Source organism: Aethalodelphis obliquidens, unplaced genomic scaffold (genome assembly GCF_003676395.1).
Source record: "Aethalodelphis obliquidens isolate GAN/ISIS:26980383/991018 unplaced genomic scaffold, ASM367639v1 scaffold60, whole genome shotgun sequence".
Lineage (NCBI taxonomy): Eukaryota > Metazoa > Chordata > Mammalia > Artiodactyla > Delphinidae > Aethalodelphis > Aethalodelphis obliquidens.
In genome coordinates, this window is record NW_020838004.1 from 5,404,095 (window position 1) to 5,421,150 (window position 17,056).

Below are 17,056 nucleotides of genomic sequence, written 5' to 3' on the forward strand. Positions count from 1 at the left end.
GGCATGTGGGATCTTCCCAGACCGGAGCACGAACCTGTGTCCCCTGTATCTGCAGGCGGACTCTCAACCACTGCGCCACCAGGGAAGCCCATTTCTATAACTTTTAAAGAGAACTGTACTCCTCTGATAGGCAGAGAGAATAGGTAGTCAGGAACACTTGACAAGAGTAAACATCTACAGTGATTCATTAAAAAAATATTGCTTCTCCATCCCTACCTGCCTTCCAAAATGCTGGCTCACTGTCATCTGATACCTTGACATAGATTTTCCAAGCTAAGTTTAGTAGAAACTGATGAATCCTTGAACGGGAGACCCATGTACTTTCTACTACCCAGTTCATTTTTAGCACTGTGTTAATAGAGCACTCGAAACCATCTGCCTGATGATGTAATAATTTGTATATGAGTCTATTTGATGATTAATAAAGCACAGTAATGTTAAGTGTACAGACTTTGGAACCAGAAAAAACTGACTTGGAATACTGATTCTGTCACTTACTTGCTCTGTGATTTTGATTAAGATGCTTCACCAAGACTCAGTTTTCTCATTTCTAATATGGCATTAAAAATACCCATATAATGGGTTGTTTTTCTCTACATAGAATTCGTTGCATAGTATCCTTTCCACAGATAAAAACTATAAGCTCGGGGCTTCCCTGGTGGCGCAGTGGTTGAGAGTCCGCCTGCCGATGCAGGGGACACAGGTTGGTGCCCCGGTCCGGGAAGATCCCACATGCCGTGGAGCGGCTGGGCCCGTGAGCCATGGCAGCTGAGCCTGCGCGTCCGGAGCCTGTGCTCCGCAACGGGAGAGGCCACAACAGTGAGAGGCCCACGTACCGCAAAAAAAACAAACAAACTATAAACTCTAGACAAAATACAAAAAAAAAAAACGAAACCCTGAGGGGTCAAGAGAGTGAACAGAAGCAGGCAAAGTCAAAATGTGGAGTTAGTCACCAACACAGAGTGAGTTTCCCATTTTCTGGTGGCTTTGACCTATGGACAGATCAAAATTGTGGTGCAATTAAGAGTGACAAAAACTATCATAGAAAGCCCACTATCTTTCTGGCCTGAAAAGCCCAGGGCAGCTAGAGAATGAGGCAAGAATTCCAAAACAGAGAACCAGAGAGGGGAACTCTAAACTCTGTATAAAAACTCAGACATATGCAATTTCATTCCTGGGTGTATAGCTGAAAGAAACAAAAACACTAATTTGAAGATACATACACCCAATGTTCATAGCAACATTATTTACAATTGCAAAGATATGGCAGCAACCTAAGGGTCCATCAACAGATAAACAGATAAAGAAGATGTGGTATATACACACACACACACACATACACACACACACACACACACACGCACTCACACACACAAAATGTAATACTATTCAGCCATAAAAAAGGATGAGATTTTGCCATTTCAGCAACATGGATGACTTGCAGGGCATTATGCTAAGTGAAATAAGTCAGATGGTGAAAGACAAATACTGTATGATATCACATATATGTGGAATCTAAAAAATACAACAAACTAGTGAGTAAAACAACAAAAGAAGCAGACTCAGATATAGAGAACAAATTCGTTGTTGGTTATCAGTGGGGAGAGGGGCAATAGGAGTAGGGGAAAAAGGGGTTATTATGAGATTATATGAAATCATCTGCGTGAAACTTTTGAAAATTGTAATGCACTATAGAATTTTAAAAATCATTCAATAAAAACAAATTTTTTTTAAAAACCGTATTTTGATTTGAATAACATAAAGGCAGAATGCAAGCAGCTCAGATAAAAAACCTACTACTCTTCCAGTTAAAAGAACTGAAGCAAGATTTGAGTTGTTACCCACTACAAGCAAAACAAAATCTTCAGTTTGTTTCAAACCAAGTTAATTTCTTGCTAAACAAAAGCATCGGTACTTTGCAGAGAAATAAAACAGAATCCAGAGACTCTAAAACAACGTTCATAAATGCCAAACACACAATTTAGAATTACTTGACATTAAAAGTACCAAGAAAGTGAGACCTAGTGTCAAAGGAAAAAGTAAAGAGAAGCTAAATTCCAGATGACAAAAATGTTGGGATTATTAGACAATGACTTCAAAGCAGCTAATATTGAACTATGTTCAATGAAATAAAATACAATATACTTGTAATCAATGAAAAGATAGTAAAACTCAGCAGCGGAATCAAATATAAAAGATTCAAATGGAAATTTTAAGAAAAATACAGTCCCTGAAATAAAAAGATTCACTGACTGGGCCTAACAGCGAATGGACTTAACAGAGAAAAATGCCAGAAATCAATAGAAATTATCCAATATGAAAAAGCATGAGGAAAAAATATTAACAGAGCCCAAGGGACATGTAGGACAATATCAAAAGGTCTAATATACAAATAATTGGAGCCCAGAAGAAGTAGAAAAAATTAGAGAAAACTATTTAAAGAAACTAGCCAAAAAAACTTACCAAAATTTGACCAACAACATAAATTTACAGATTCAAGCTGCTCAGAAAACATAAAACAGGATAAATTCAAAGAAAACTATGCCTAGACACATCATAATTAAACTGCTGAAAACCAAAACAAATCTTAAAAGCAGCTACAGAAAAATGACACATTACATATAGGGAACCACAATTCTAAGGGTCACAGGTTTCCCAGCAAATATTATGAGTGATAGAAAACAGCAGAGCAAAATCTTTAGAGTGTTTAAAGAAAAAAAAAAGGTAAAACTGCATATATATATATATATGTCTCTTACAGAAACATCTTTCAAGGATGATGGTGCAATGAAGACATTTTTAGATGAAGGACATTAAGAGAATGTGTTGCCAGCAGACACACACGACAAGATACACTAAAGGAAATTCTTCAGGCTAAAGAGAAGTGATACCAAGGGAAACTTGGGCATTCAGGATGAAGATTAATAATGGGAACTATCTGGATAAATATAAAAGACTGTTTTCCCTTTTAATTTCTTTAAAATACATAATACTTTTTAAAGCAAAACTTACAGCATTTTCTGGTGGAGTTTGTAATGCATGTAGATGTAATATATATGAAAATCAGAGCATAAAGGCTGTCAAGGGTTCATTGTAAATAGAACTATGTAATTGCAAAGTTTCTGTATTTTCCATAAAGTGGTTCAAATAATTCTAAAGAATCTTATTGTTAAGGTATTATTATTATCCCTATTTTACAGAGTAAACATTTCTGAAGCTTTGTAAGTTTAAATATTTCAAGATCACCTGAAGTACAATTTAAGTCTACTTAACTCTGATGCCTATCTTCTTAATCACTGTGCTGTGCTTCTTCATGAATAATTCATATAATCCTCACAACAAGCCTTTGAGTTAAATGCTCATTGAGGATTGGTAACAAAATTTCCTTTGCTTAGTATACTTCTATAAGCTTCTTGGTCCAATTCTTCTTTGCTCTGGAAGTCCCCTAAAATTAATGACTCTCCCCCAGCTTTCCAGGAGGCAAATGGGATCAGCAAATTATACTAGTATTCTTCATTAAATCATTCTACAATTTTTTCTAAGAAAGCTGTATTTCACAAGTTTATCACAACAATACAGTATGCCTGCAAAATTCTTATAAGAATTCTCTCTCTCAGCACTCTTACTATTTAATATTGCTTGTAAAGAGCAGAGAGCATGTAGCATATTAACCCCTAACCTCCAACCCACCCATGGAATTGTGATTAGATCCTGTCAGACCAAATCATTTCCACCACAAAGAAAGTAATAAAAAGGGTCGGACTTCCAATTCTTGACAAAATGGTGAACTAACATGGACTCTGTCTTCCTCCTCCAACTCAGCACTTGTAGTCATGCAGGAGCAGGAAGGAGATTGGGGGGCCTGAGAAAATAAAAAACTGTGAGAAGTCCTTTGAGAAAGAGAAGGTGACTGGCTTTCAGTGCATCGAGAATAGCAGTCCCTATGAAAAGTGAGGGGAAAAAAATTAGATGTGTTTTTTTTCCTGCACATTACAAGTGGGTCACTGTCTTCCAGGCATTTCTGCAAGGCAGAAAATATGTGTTAGGCTAGCATCAAGAAATGGCAATGTTTTCCTGGATGTGAATTCAAAACCACGGACAACAATATCCAGAGTACTTTAAGAATACATAAAGAGTACTTACCGATCAACAACATAAAGTCAAATAATCCTATTACAAAATGGGCAAAGGACTTGAATAGACATTTCTCCAAAGATGATATACAAATGTCCAACAAGCATATGAAAAAGACCCTCAAGGTCACTAATTACTGGAGAACTGCAAATCAAAACCATAATGAGGGCTTCCCTGGTGGCGCAGTGGTTGAGAATCTGCCTGCTAATGCAGGGGACACGGTTTCAAGCCCTGGTCTGGGAGGATCCCACGTGCTGTGGAGCAACTAGGCCCATGAGCCCCAACTACTGATCTTGCGTGTCTGGAGCCTGTGCTCTGCAACAAGAGAGGCCGCGCACCACGATGAAGAGTGGCCCCAGCTTGCCACAACTAGAGAAAGCCCTCGCACAGAAACAAAGACCCAACACAGCAAAAATAAATTAAAAAATTAAAAAAAAAAAAACATAATGAGATTCTGCTTCATACCCATTAAGATGGCTACTATCAAAATCTCCCCCAAATAACAAATATTGGTAAGGATATGGAGAAATTGAAACCCTGTGCAATATTGGTGGGGTTTAAAATGATTCAACTTCTGTAGAGAACAGTATTGGAGGTTCCTCAAAAAATTGAATATAGAACTACTGTACCATATGATCCAGCATCCCACTTCTGGGTATATATGCAAAGGAATTTAAAGCAAGATCTCAAAGATATATTTGTACACCTATGTTCATAGCGGCAATATTCACAATAGCCAAGAGGCAGAAGCAACCCAAATGCCCATCGACAGATGAATGGATAAACAAATGTGGTATATATATTCAACGGACTATTATTTAGACTTAAAAAGGAAGGGAGGGGGCTTCCCTGGTGGCACAGTGGTTGCGGGTCTGCCTGCCGATGCGGGGGACGCGGGTTCGTGCCCCCGTCCGGGGGGATCCCACATGCCGAGGAGCGACTGGGCCCGTGGGCCATGGCTGCTGGGCCTGCCCGTCCGGAGCCTGTGCTCTGCAACGGGAGAGGCCACAGCAGTGAGAGAGGCCCGCGTACCACAAAAAAAAATAATAATAAAATTAAATTAAATTAAATTTAAAAAAAGGAAGGGAGTCACATGCTACAACATGGATGAAACTTGAAGACACTATGCCAAGTGAAATAAGCCAGTTGCAAAAAGACAAATACTGTATGATTCCACTTAAATGAGGTAAATAAAGTAGTCACACTCTTAGAAACAGAAAGTAGAATGGTGATTGCCAGGGGCTGGGAGGGATGGGGAAAAGGGAATCGTTCAATGGGTATAGAGTTTCAGTTTTGCAAGATGAAAATATTTCTAGACATCTGTTGCACAATGAGGTACATATAGTTAACACTACTTAAAAGTGGTTAAGATAGTAAATTTTATGTTATATATTTTTTACCAGAAAAAATAGATAAATAAAAATAGGATTACCATATGATCCAGCAATTCCACTTGTGGGTATATATTCAAAAGAATTAATAGTATGGACATTATTTACCTTTACAATAATGATTCAGAAGTTGCACAGTTGAATTCAGCTCCTGTCTGATGGGCCAGAATTTAGTCACAGACCACACCTACTGCAAGAGAAGCATAGAAATATCATGTTTAAATATGTGCCTCTACTCCTTTTCTATTTTTGTGTAACAAATAATCACAAATTCAGTAGCGTAACCTGACACATATTTATTATCTCACGGTTTTTGTGGATCAGGAGTCTTAGCAATATTTCACTGGATCCTCTGCGCAGGATCTCACCAGGTTGAAATGAAGGTGTTGGCTGGGCTCTCTTCTCATCTGGAGGCTTGACTGGAACAATCTGCTTCCAAGCTAATTCAGGTTCAGGTTCTTGCAAAATACCTGCACCTTTACCATGTAATGCAATCTAATCACAGGAATGGAATCCCATCACATTCACAAATCCTTCCGTACTCAGGGTGAGGGGTTATACAGGGTATGTACACTAGTGTTAAGAATCTTGTGGGTGATATTAGAATTCTGTCTATTTTGCCTGTTTGTCCAACTAAAAAAAAAATTTTTTTAATTGTGGAAGAAGCAGGAAATGGATATTGGGGACAACTAATAGTTTCTAATACAATCCACCCTTTTGGCAACCCCCAAACCTGTGTACTCTCTTTTAATAACACACAGAACATGTTTCTTTTCCTAATGTAATCTCATTCGTAACTCTATACAGCTCAAGGTCCTCTACTTGTGGGTGAAATGCATTCCTCTTCATCATTTCCGGATATGGCTTCCTGTGGTCTGGCATCCTATAAGATTTTTTTAAAGTATTATATGCACCTCTCCACTTACACATACACATACCCATTATATGATGGTGGATCAGGAAAGGATAACTACAATAAAAACTCACATTCAGAAGAGGAAAGGATGGGAAATAGTCACAGATCTACAGAAATCATGAAATCCTGCTGGGTAGAAATTATAAAGAACCCTCATTTTAAAAATGGGGTAAACTTCTAGTTTAGCTCATTTGACATCCTGTATTTCTGTACTCTTGAAGGAATATCTTCCTTCATTATCCTCCATGGCCTTTAGCTTTGCCTTCTAGGAAGTTTTTCTTTGTCCACTACGCTATATGACACATTTGAAGTGGGTATTGGAGAGAATTAATTTTTGGGTGGAGGTGGAGAGTGTTTCACAATTTTTGCAGCCATCTTTCTGTTACAGGTTTGGAGACCTTCAGGGTGATTTAGCAGTCAAATAATCATAAGCTTCTAGAACAGACTTGGAACTTCTTTGCCAATATAATTCCCTCAAAACTTAGGCTTCAAGTTTTTGTGTATGGTCAGTTCTCTATATATAAACCACATCCAAAGATTTCTGTTGGAATAGTTTAATACCTGAGAAGTCTGTGTTCTCTTCACTTGCCTCTGCGCTAAAAACATTTAAAGCAGAATTAGTTGCCTATTTGCAAGGAGGCTCTGAGGCTTTCTAACTGAAAGGAAAAGCACTAAGCAGAGAGGCTGACACCCAGCAGTAGCTCAATAAATGCAATTGGCCTCTGCATTATTAAAAAAATGCCACATCATATGATACAGAAAACAAATGGCTAGAGTTAGGGGACAAGGACATTTGTTATTTATAATACTGGAAAGCTGGAAGCCAGGACTTGACCTACAGTAGGAGACAGGCTAAATAAATCAACAGCACATCCATATGATGGGCTATTATACGGCTTTTAAAAATGCTGTTTAAAGATAAATTAGTGGAATGGGAACATTCTCTTAACAATTAGCAAATAAAGAGAAAATGTATAAATAGCACAATACCAATGATGTAAAAATAATATATACCTTTATATATGCATGTGCATTTCATCTTTGGAAGATACACGCAAATTATAATCTTAATTTCTGGGTGGTGAAATTTTAAGTTTTTTTTATCTCTTCTGCATACTTCACTCTACAGTAAGTCCCCTACATACGAACCTTCAAGCTGCAAACTTTCAAAGATGTGAATGTGTGTTCGCTGGCTCAATGCCAGCCCCTGTATGCCAGCTGTTGTACTGTACTGTACTTTTCAAGGTACTGTACAGTAAGATTAAAAATGTTTTCTTTAATAAAAAAAAGAATTAGTTGCCTATACAGTTGTGATAAGGGTGAATGAGTAGCCTCTAGGCAGGGCCTTCAGGAATGGTTCTCAGAATGACGTAGCTAAATAGGCTTTCCAAGGGAACAAGCGTTAGCAGTATGCTAAAATGAAGAAAGTGGGGAATTGGGATGCTGCCATAGGAACTGGTTACTATATACAATCCAGAGATCAAGAAACAAATACCGTCTAGGCTAGCAATCAGCCAAAACAGAAAATAAATGGCCTCTACCCTCACTTCCATTCTTCAAGTCTTTTGTGAATGCATCTAATTGACAGAATTGAGTTCATATTCAGAATCCTACATACAGGAAGTCTGAAAATTCTATTTTGTAATTTTGCAGCCTCTGCCATTCTGGAAGGTACTTTGAAAAGAGGCTAACATACATTCTGGGTGCCAATCCACTATATCCACTACAATTTATACCTTTGGCTATTCTACTTTCATAAACACGATTCTGTTGAGACTTAAACTCCCAAATAACAATTGCAACCGTAACATTCTTCCAGCCACAATGAAACTAGCCTTTATACAGATTAAAACACTCTTACTCCCAAAAGAGGAAACCCAAAGTCTCATCAGTCTCTACAGCTATTTCTGAGTGATGTTTATTCATTTTCTCCTTAAATCACATCCCCAACACAATATCCTGTAATTCAAGGATTGAATAATAAAAGTAACCAATCATACTATATAAAGTAGTAGGGGAAATGTAAATAAATGAGTAAAGAAAATAAAGACATAGTAGCACAAGGAAGAAAATAGCTATCATAATGCTAATTTCCACAATTTATCACAAAGCCTTTGATTGGCACTTACAATTATTTTTTCCAGCACTTCTTCCATTTTTCCTTTATCCTCGTTTAGCACATTAGATAGTTGGGGTTCTTTGCCTTTTTAGGTGATTCAAATCTTTGTTACAGAGAGATATGAATACATGGAATTCCTGCATGTATTGTGTTGCTATGGTTTTTATTATCTTTTACCATTGGATATAGCAATTAAGGAAGGTACTTCCAGAAGTTCTCCTAGGTTCTAAATATATTTTCTTGCCTTCATAATGTAGCAGCAACTCCCATTTCCATTTGACAATCAGGATCAATCACTTATTGATTCAGTAACTCACCTTCTTACCTGTTAATTCAGTAACCCCAAGACCTCAAAATAGTCTGATGGCAATCTTGACTTCCACTTTGGTGAGACCACTGTTATGTCCCCTCATGAAATATCCCTTGGGTATTAATACCTCTAGGCCAGCAAAGCACAAATGGCATATGGAAGCAAACATTATTCAAATAGGTAGTTAGGTATAATAGTAAGTGAAACCACTCTCACTTCTACACCTTGAGTTACAGACCCAAGTGTGTTTGTGAGGGAAACTGCACCATATATTGGAAGCTGTACTAGAGGATGTGACATAACTGAGTCTTCAATATATACACTATACTATAATAATAATATCAGCTTCTTCTGGATGATAGGCACATGGTAATACCTGTGAATCCAATGGACACTCCCCATTTTCCCACTTTAGCTGTAAAATGAGTTCATTGTTCAAACACAGTGTTATGTAGGATGGCACGGCAGTGAATAAGGCATTTGTTAATTCTGAGAATTTGGTGCTGGGCAAAAGCATGGCAGGCAGAGAAAATAAGATTAAGCATACAGAATAAGCAGACTAAGTATCTGTTCCTCTGAGGACATATCATTGCCACTTCATAATGGCAGTGATTAATGTAATCAGTTTATACCAGGTGACCAGTTGCTCCCTCCCAGGTATGGTACCATACTGAAAACTCAGCATCAATCTTTGCTGTTGGCAGGTTGGCACTCAGCTATGGAGGTCACCAGATAAGCTCTGTTCAAAAAAAGTTCATATTGTTCATTCCATCTTTAGCTTAGATTCCTACCATGTTTGTTTCTAAGCTCATTGAGCAAGTATTAGGGTTTGCTAGGAAAAGAAGCTCTCACTGATACCCACAAAATAGGTCATCTTGTCATCAGATTATTAGGGCCTCTTCCCTAGTGGGTACTTCCTGGTGGGCATTTGCATGGAATAAAAATTTTCAAACTCTGGGCCCATTCCAAGATGTCAATCTGCAATTTCTTCCTCAGGTTTCTTTGTTATCAATCCTCCAATCTGATTCCTTCCCCTTACTTGAATACTTGGCCAAGAAGTTTGGCACTAACCATAAATTGATATAGAACTAAAATTATGACCATGTCTCCTTATAAGCTAAGTGAACAACAAAAGAGATCTCACTGCAATGGAGCAGAAACTACAGTAACATCTGAATGTTGTTAAATACTATTTTGAGTAAAGAGTAAAAGGCAGTAGAATAGCTCAGAAAACACCATAAATGGTCAACAGAACTGCAGTGCAAATGTAAAATGTGAATCTGTGTATTTCAAGACAAGTGGATCTGTACAGCAGAGATTAGCACAACACTGTAAATCAACTATACTTCAATATAAAAAATGGATATGTAAATGTAAATATTTTGCAAAATCAGCCAGAAAAGAATAGCAAAAATTTGAAATACAATGATAAATATAGCAGATTACATTTTCCAAATATTTTTGCATAAATAAACCTATCCCACTTCCTCTTCTTACAATGTGATGTTGACAATTCTCCATCAAGAAATGGAATCTAGAGAGCACCAGAATCACAACTATCTTCTGAACAGTCATTGACAGGAAGACATTGGAACTCACCAAAAAAAGATACCTCACATCCAAAGACAAAGGAGAAGCCACAATGAGATGGTAGGAGGGGCGCAATCACAATAAAATCAAGTCCCATAACTGTTGGGTGGGTGACTCACAAACCGGAGAACAATTATACCACAGAAAACCACCCACTGGAGTGAAGGTTCTGAGTCCCACGTCAGGCTTCCCAACCTGGGGGTCCGGCAATGGGAGGAGGAATTCCTAGAGAATCAAACTTTGAAGGCTAGCAGGATTTGATTGCAGGACTTTGACAGACTGGGGAAAACAGAGACTCCACTCTTGGAGGGCACACACAAAGTAGTGTGTGCATCAGGACCCAGGGGAAAGAAGCAGTGACCCCATAGGAGACTGAACCAGACCTACCTGCTAGTGTTGGAGGGTCTCCAGCAAAGGTGGGGGGTGGCTGTGTCTCACCGTGGGGACAAATGCACTGGCAGCAGAAGTTTTGGGAAGTACTCCTTGGCATGAGCCCTCCTGAAGTCCACCACTAGCCCCACCAAAGAGCCTGTAGGCTCCAGTGCTGGGTCTCCTCAAGCCAGACAACCAACAGGGAGGGAACCCAGCCCCACCCATCAGCAGACAAGTGGATTAAAGTTGTACTGAGCTCTGCCCACAGGAGCAACACCCAGCTCTACCCACCACCAGTCCCTCCCATCAGGAAGCTTGTACAAGTCTCTTAGATAGCCTCAACCACCAGAGGGCAGACAGCAGAAGCAAGAACTACATTCCTGCAGCCTGTGGAAAGAAAACCACATATACAGAAAGATAGACAAAATGAAAAGGCAGAGGACTATGTACCAGATGAAGGAACAAGATAAAACTGCAGAAAAACAACTGAATGAAGTGGAGATAGGCAACCTTCTTAAGAATAATTCAGAATAATGAGAGTGAAGATGATCCAGGACCTCGGAAAAAGAATGGAGGCAAAGATTGAGAAGATGCAAGAAATGTTTAACAAAGACCTAGAAGAATTAAAGGACAAACAAACAGAGATGATAACAGATATAATAACTGAGATGAAAAATACACTAGAAGGAATCAATAGCAGAATATCTGAGGCAGAAGAATGGATAAGTGACCTGGAAGACAGGATGGTGGAATTCACTGCCGTGGAGCAGAATAAAGAAAAAAGAATGAAAAGAAATGAAGACAGCCTAAGAGACCTCTGGGACAACATTAAGCACACCAACATCCTCATTATAGGGGTCCCAGAAGGAGAAGAGAGAGAGAAAGGACCCGAGAAAATATCTGAAGAGATTATAGATGAAAAATTTCCTAACATGGGAAAGGAAATAGCCACCCAAGTCCAGGAAGCGCAGAAAGTCCCAGGCAGGATAAACCCAAGGAGAAACGCGCTGAGACATGTAGTAATCAAACTGGCAAAAATTATAGGCAAAGAAAAATTATTAAAAGCAACAAGGGAAAAACAACAAATAACATACAAGGGAACTCCCATAACATTAACAGCTAACTTCTCAGCAGAAACACTACAAACCAGAAGGGAGTGGCACAATATATTTAGAGTGATGAAAAGGAAGAACCTACAACCAAGGTTACTCTAGCCAGCAAGGATCTCTTTCAGATTTGATGGAGAAATCAAAAGCTTTACAGACAAGCAAAAGCTAAGAGAATTCAGCACCACCAAACCAGCTCTACAACAAATGCTGAAGGAACTTCTCTAAGTGGGAAACTCAAGAGAAGAAAAGGACCTAACAAAACAAACCCAAAACAATTAAGAAAATGGTAAAAGGAGCATACATATCGATAATTAACTTAAATATGAATGGATTAAATGCTCCAACCAAATGACACAGGTTCACTGAATGGATACAGAAACAATACCCATATATATGCTGTCTACAAGAGACCCACTTCAGACCTAGGTACACATACAGACTGAAAGTGAGGGGATGGAAAAAGATCTTCCATGCAAATGGAAATCAAAAGAAAGCTAGAGTAGCAATACTCATACCAGATAAAATAGCCTTTAAAATAAAGAAAGTTACAAGAGACAAGGAAGGACACTACATAATGATCAAGGGATCAATCTAAGAAGAAGATATAACAATTATAAATATATATACGCCCAACATAGGAGCACCTCAATATCTAAGGCAAATGCTAACAGCTATAAAAGAGGAAACTGGCAGTAACACAATAATAGTGGGGAACTTTAACACCTCACTTACACCAATGGACAGATCATCCAGACAGAAAATTAATAAGGAAACACAAGCTTTAAATGACGCAATAGACCAGATAGATTTAATTAATATTTATAAGATATTCTATCTGAAAACAGCAGATTACACTTCTCAAGTGCACACGGAGTATTCTCCAGGACAGATCAGATTTGGGTCACCAATCAAGCCTCAATAAATTTAAGAAAATTGAAACCATATCAAGCATCTTTTCCAACTACAATGCTATGAGATTAGAAATAAATTACAGGGAAAAAAATGTTAAAAACACAAACACATGGAGGCTAAACAATACATTACTAAATAACCAAGAGATCACTGAAGAAATCAAAGATGAGATCAAAAAATACCTAGAGACAAATGACAACAAAAACACAGCAATCCAAAACCTATGGGATGCAGCAAAAGCAGTTCTAAGAGGGAAGTTTATAGCAATACAACCCTACCTCAAGAAACAAGAAAAATATCAACTAAACAATTTAACTTTACAAGTAAAGGAACTAGAGAAAAAAGAACAAACAAAACCCTAAATTAGAAGAAGGAAAGAAACCATAAACATCAGAGCAGAAATAAATGTAATAGAAACAAAGAAAACAATAACAACGATCAATAAAACTAAAAGCTGGTTCTTTGAGAAGGTAAACAAAATTGATAAACCTCTAGCCAGACTCATCAAGAAAAAGAGGGAGAGGACTCAAATCAATAAAATTAGAAATGAAAAAGAAGTTACAACAGACACCACAGAAATACAAAGCATCCTAAGAGACTACTACAAGCAACTCTATGCCAATAAAATGGACAACCTGGAAGAAATGGAAAAATTCTTAGAAAGGTATAACCTTCCAAGACTGAACCAGGAAGAAATAGAAAATATGAACAGACCAATCACAAGTAATGAAATTGAAACTGTGATCAAAAATCTTCCAACAAAGGAAAGTCCAGGACCAAATGCCTTCACAGGTGAATTCTATCAAACAATTACAGAAGAGCTAACACCCATCCTTCTCAAACACTTCCAAAAAATTGCAGAGGAAGGAACACTCCCAAACTCATTCTACAAGGCCACCATCACCTTGATACCAAAACCAGATGAAGATACTACAAAAAAAGAAAATTACAGGCCAATATCACTGATGAACATAGATGCAAGAATTCTCAGCAAAATACTAGCAAACAGAATCCAACAGCACATTAAAGGGATTATACACCATGAACAAGTGGGATTTATCCCAGGGATGCAAGGATTCTTCACTATATGCAAATTAATCAATGTGATATACCATATTAACAAATTGAAGAATAAAAACCATATGATCATCTCAATAGATGCAGAAAAAGCTTTTGACAATATTCACCACCCATTTATGGTAAAAACTCTCCAGAAAGTGGGCATAGAGGGAAGCTACCTCAATCTAATAAAGGCCATTTATGACAAACCCACGGAAAACATCATTCTCAATGGTGAAAAGCTGAAAGCATTTCCTCTAAGATCAGGAACACGACTAGGATGTCCACTCTTGCCACTATTATCGAACATAATTTTGGAAGTCCTAGCCATGGCAATCAGAGAAGAAAAGAAATAAAAGGAATCCAAACTGGAAAAGAAGTAAAGCTGTCACTGTTTGAAGATGACATGATACTATACATAGAGAATCCTAAAAATGCCACCAGAAAACTACTAGAGTTGATCAATGAATTTGGTAAAGTTGCAGGATACAAAATTAATGCACAGAAATCTCTTGCATTCCTATACACTAACAATGAAAGATCAGAAAGAGAAATTAAGGAAACAATCCCAATCACTATTGCAAAAAAAAGAATAAAAAACCTAGGAATAAACCTACCTAGGGAGAAAAAAGACCTGTATGCAGAAAACTATAAGACACTGATGAAAGAAATCAAAGATGACACAAACAGATGGAGAGATATACCATGTTCTTGTATTGGAAGAATCAACATTGTGAAAAAGACTATACTACCCAAAGCAATCTACAGATTCAATGCAATCCCTATCAAATTATCAATGGCATTTTTTACAGAACTAGAACAAAAAAATCTTAAAATTTGTATGGAAACAAAAGAGACCCTGAATAGCCAAAGCAATATTGAGGGAAAAAAACGGAGCTGAAGGAATCAGACTCCCTGACTTCAGACTATACTACAAAGCTACAGTAATCAAGACAATATGGTATGGGCACAAAAACAGAAATATAGATCAATGGAACAGAATAGAAAGCCCAGAGATAAACTCATGCACCTATGGTCAACTAATCTATGACAAAGGACGCAAGGATAAACAACGGAGAAAAGACAGACTCCTCAATAAGTGGTGCTGGGAAAACTGGACAGCTACATGTAAAAGAATGAAATTAGAACACTCCCTAACACCATACACAAAAATAAACTCAAAATGGATTAAAATCCTTAATGTAAGACCAGACACTATAAAACTCTTAGAGGAAAACAGGAAGAACACTCTTTGACATAAATCACAGCAAGATCCTTTTAGACCCACCTCCTAGAGTAATGGAAATAAAAACAAAAATAAACAAATGGGAGCTAATGAAACTTAAAAGCTTTTGCACAGCAAAGGAAACTATAAACAATACAAAAAGACAACCCTCAGAATGGGAGAAAATATTTGCAAATAAATGAATGCATAAAGGATTCATCTCCAAAATATATAAACAGCTCATGCAGCTCAATATTAAAAAAACAAACAACCCAATCAGAAAATGGGCCAAAGACCTAAACTGACATTTCTTGAAAGAAGATGTGCAGGTGGCCAAGAGGCACATGAAGACATGCTCAACATAACTAATTATTAGAGAAATGCAAATCAAAATTACAATGTGTGATCATCTCACACCCGTTAGAATAGGCATCATCAGAAAATCTACAAACAACAAATGCTGGAGAGGGTGTGGAGAAAAGGGAACCCTCTTGCACTGTTGGTGGGAACGTAAATTGATACAACCACTATTGAGAACAGTATGGAGGTTCTTTAAAAAACTAAAAATAGAATTACCATATGACCCAGCAATACCACTACTGGGCATATGCCCAGAGAAAACCGTAATTCAAAAAGACACATGCTCTCCAATGTTCATTGCTGCACTATTTACAATAGCCAGGTCATGGAAGAAACCTAAATGCCCATCGACAGATGAATGGATAAAGAAGTGTTGTACATATATAAAATGGAATATTACTCAGCCATGAAAAGGAACGAAACTGGGTCATTTGTAGAGACGTGGATGGACCTAGAGACTGTCATACAGAGTGAAGTAAGTCAGAAAGAGAAGAACAAATATTGTATATTAACGCATATATGTGGAATCTAGAAAAATGGTACAGATGAACCGGTTTGCAAGGCAGAAATGAGACACAGATGTAGAGAACACATGTATGGACACCAAGGGTGGAAAGTGAGGGGAGTGGTGATGGTGGGATGAATTGGGAGATTGTGATTGGCATATATACACTAATATGTATAAAATAGATAACTAATAATAACCTGCTGTATAATAATAATAAAATAAAATTTTAAAAAAGTGGAGTCTATGTTCTTTCCTTTTAAATCTGGGTGAGATTATGACTACCAAAATAAGTAACATTTTGCAACTTCTAAGTCATGGTTTCCACCTGACTTTCTCTCTCAGGATACTTGACTTTGGAACCCAGCCACTTGGAGAAGTCGTGTGGAGATGTTCCAGCTGTTTGCCAATACCGATAGCTAAGGTTCTAGCCAGCATTCTGCATCAACTGCAAGACGTGTGAGTTACTAAGCATTCAGATGGCTGTAGCCCCCAGCCACTGAGTTACGCTTAGCCTTTGAGTTATCCAGTTATAATGGAGCAGAAAAATGTTACGCCCTTGGTGCCTTGTTGAAAACATGGAAAATATGTGATCATAACAAAAGGCTGTTATATGTCATTAAATTTGGGGATGATTCTGGTATGCAGCCACAGGTAACCAGAAAAGTAAATGCCTAAAATTGGACTTTATTGGACTGGAACTCAATTATCCCATAGTCCACAATGTGTTGTCTATTATGGTGAGTTAACAAATAGAAGCATGAGGCAATAAAAGATTGTATGTCATTTTCAAGTTCACAATACAGATTAAGTTGTTCATTATTTAATGAGAAATTATCTGGCTGTGATATAGAATAATCAAGATACACTCAGAATGATGGGACAGATAACCAACTTCATACAGGATTATCAGGAAATAAAATTATGAGGAAATAAAAATTATTAAACATTTTTGAGAAATAACACTCAATACTGAGAAGATCACGGTGAAATAAGTAAATTCATATATTACAGAGAATATTGAAAACTGAAGAAATCCTGTTAGTAATATGGC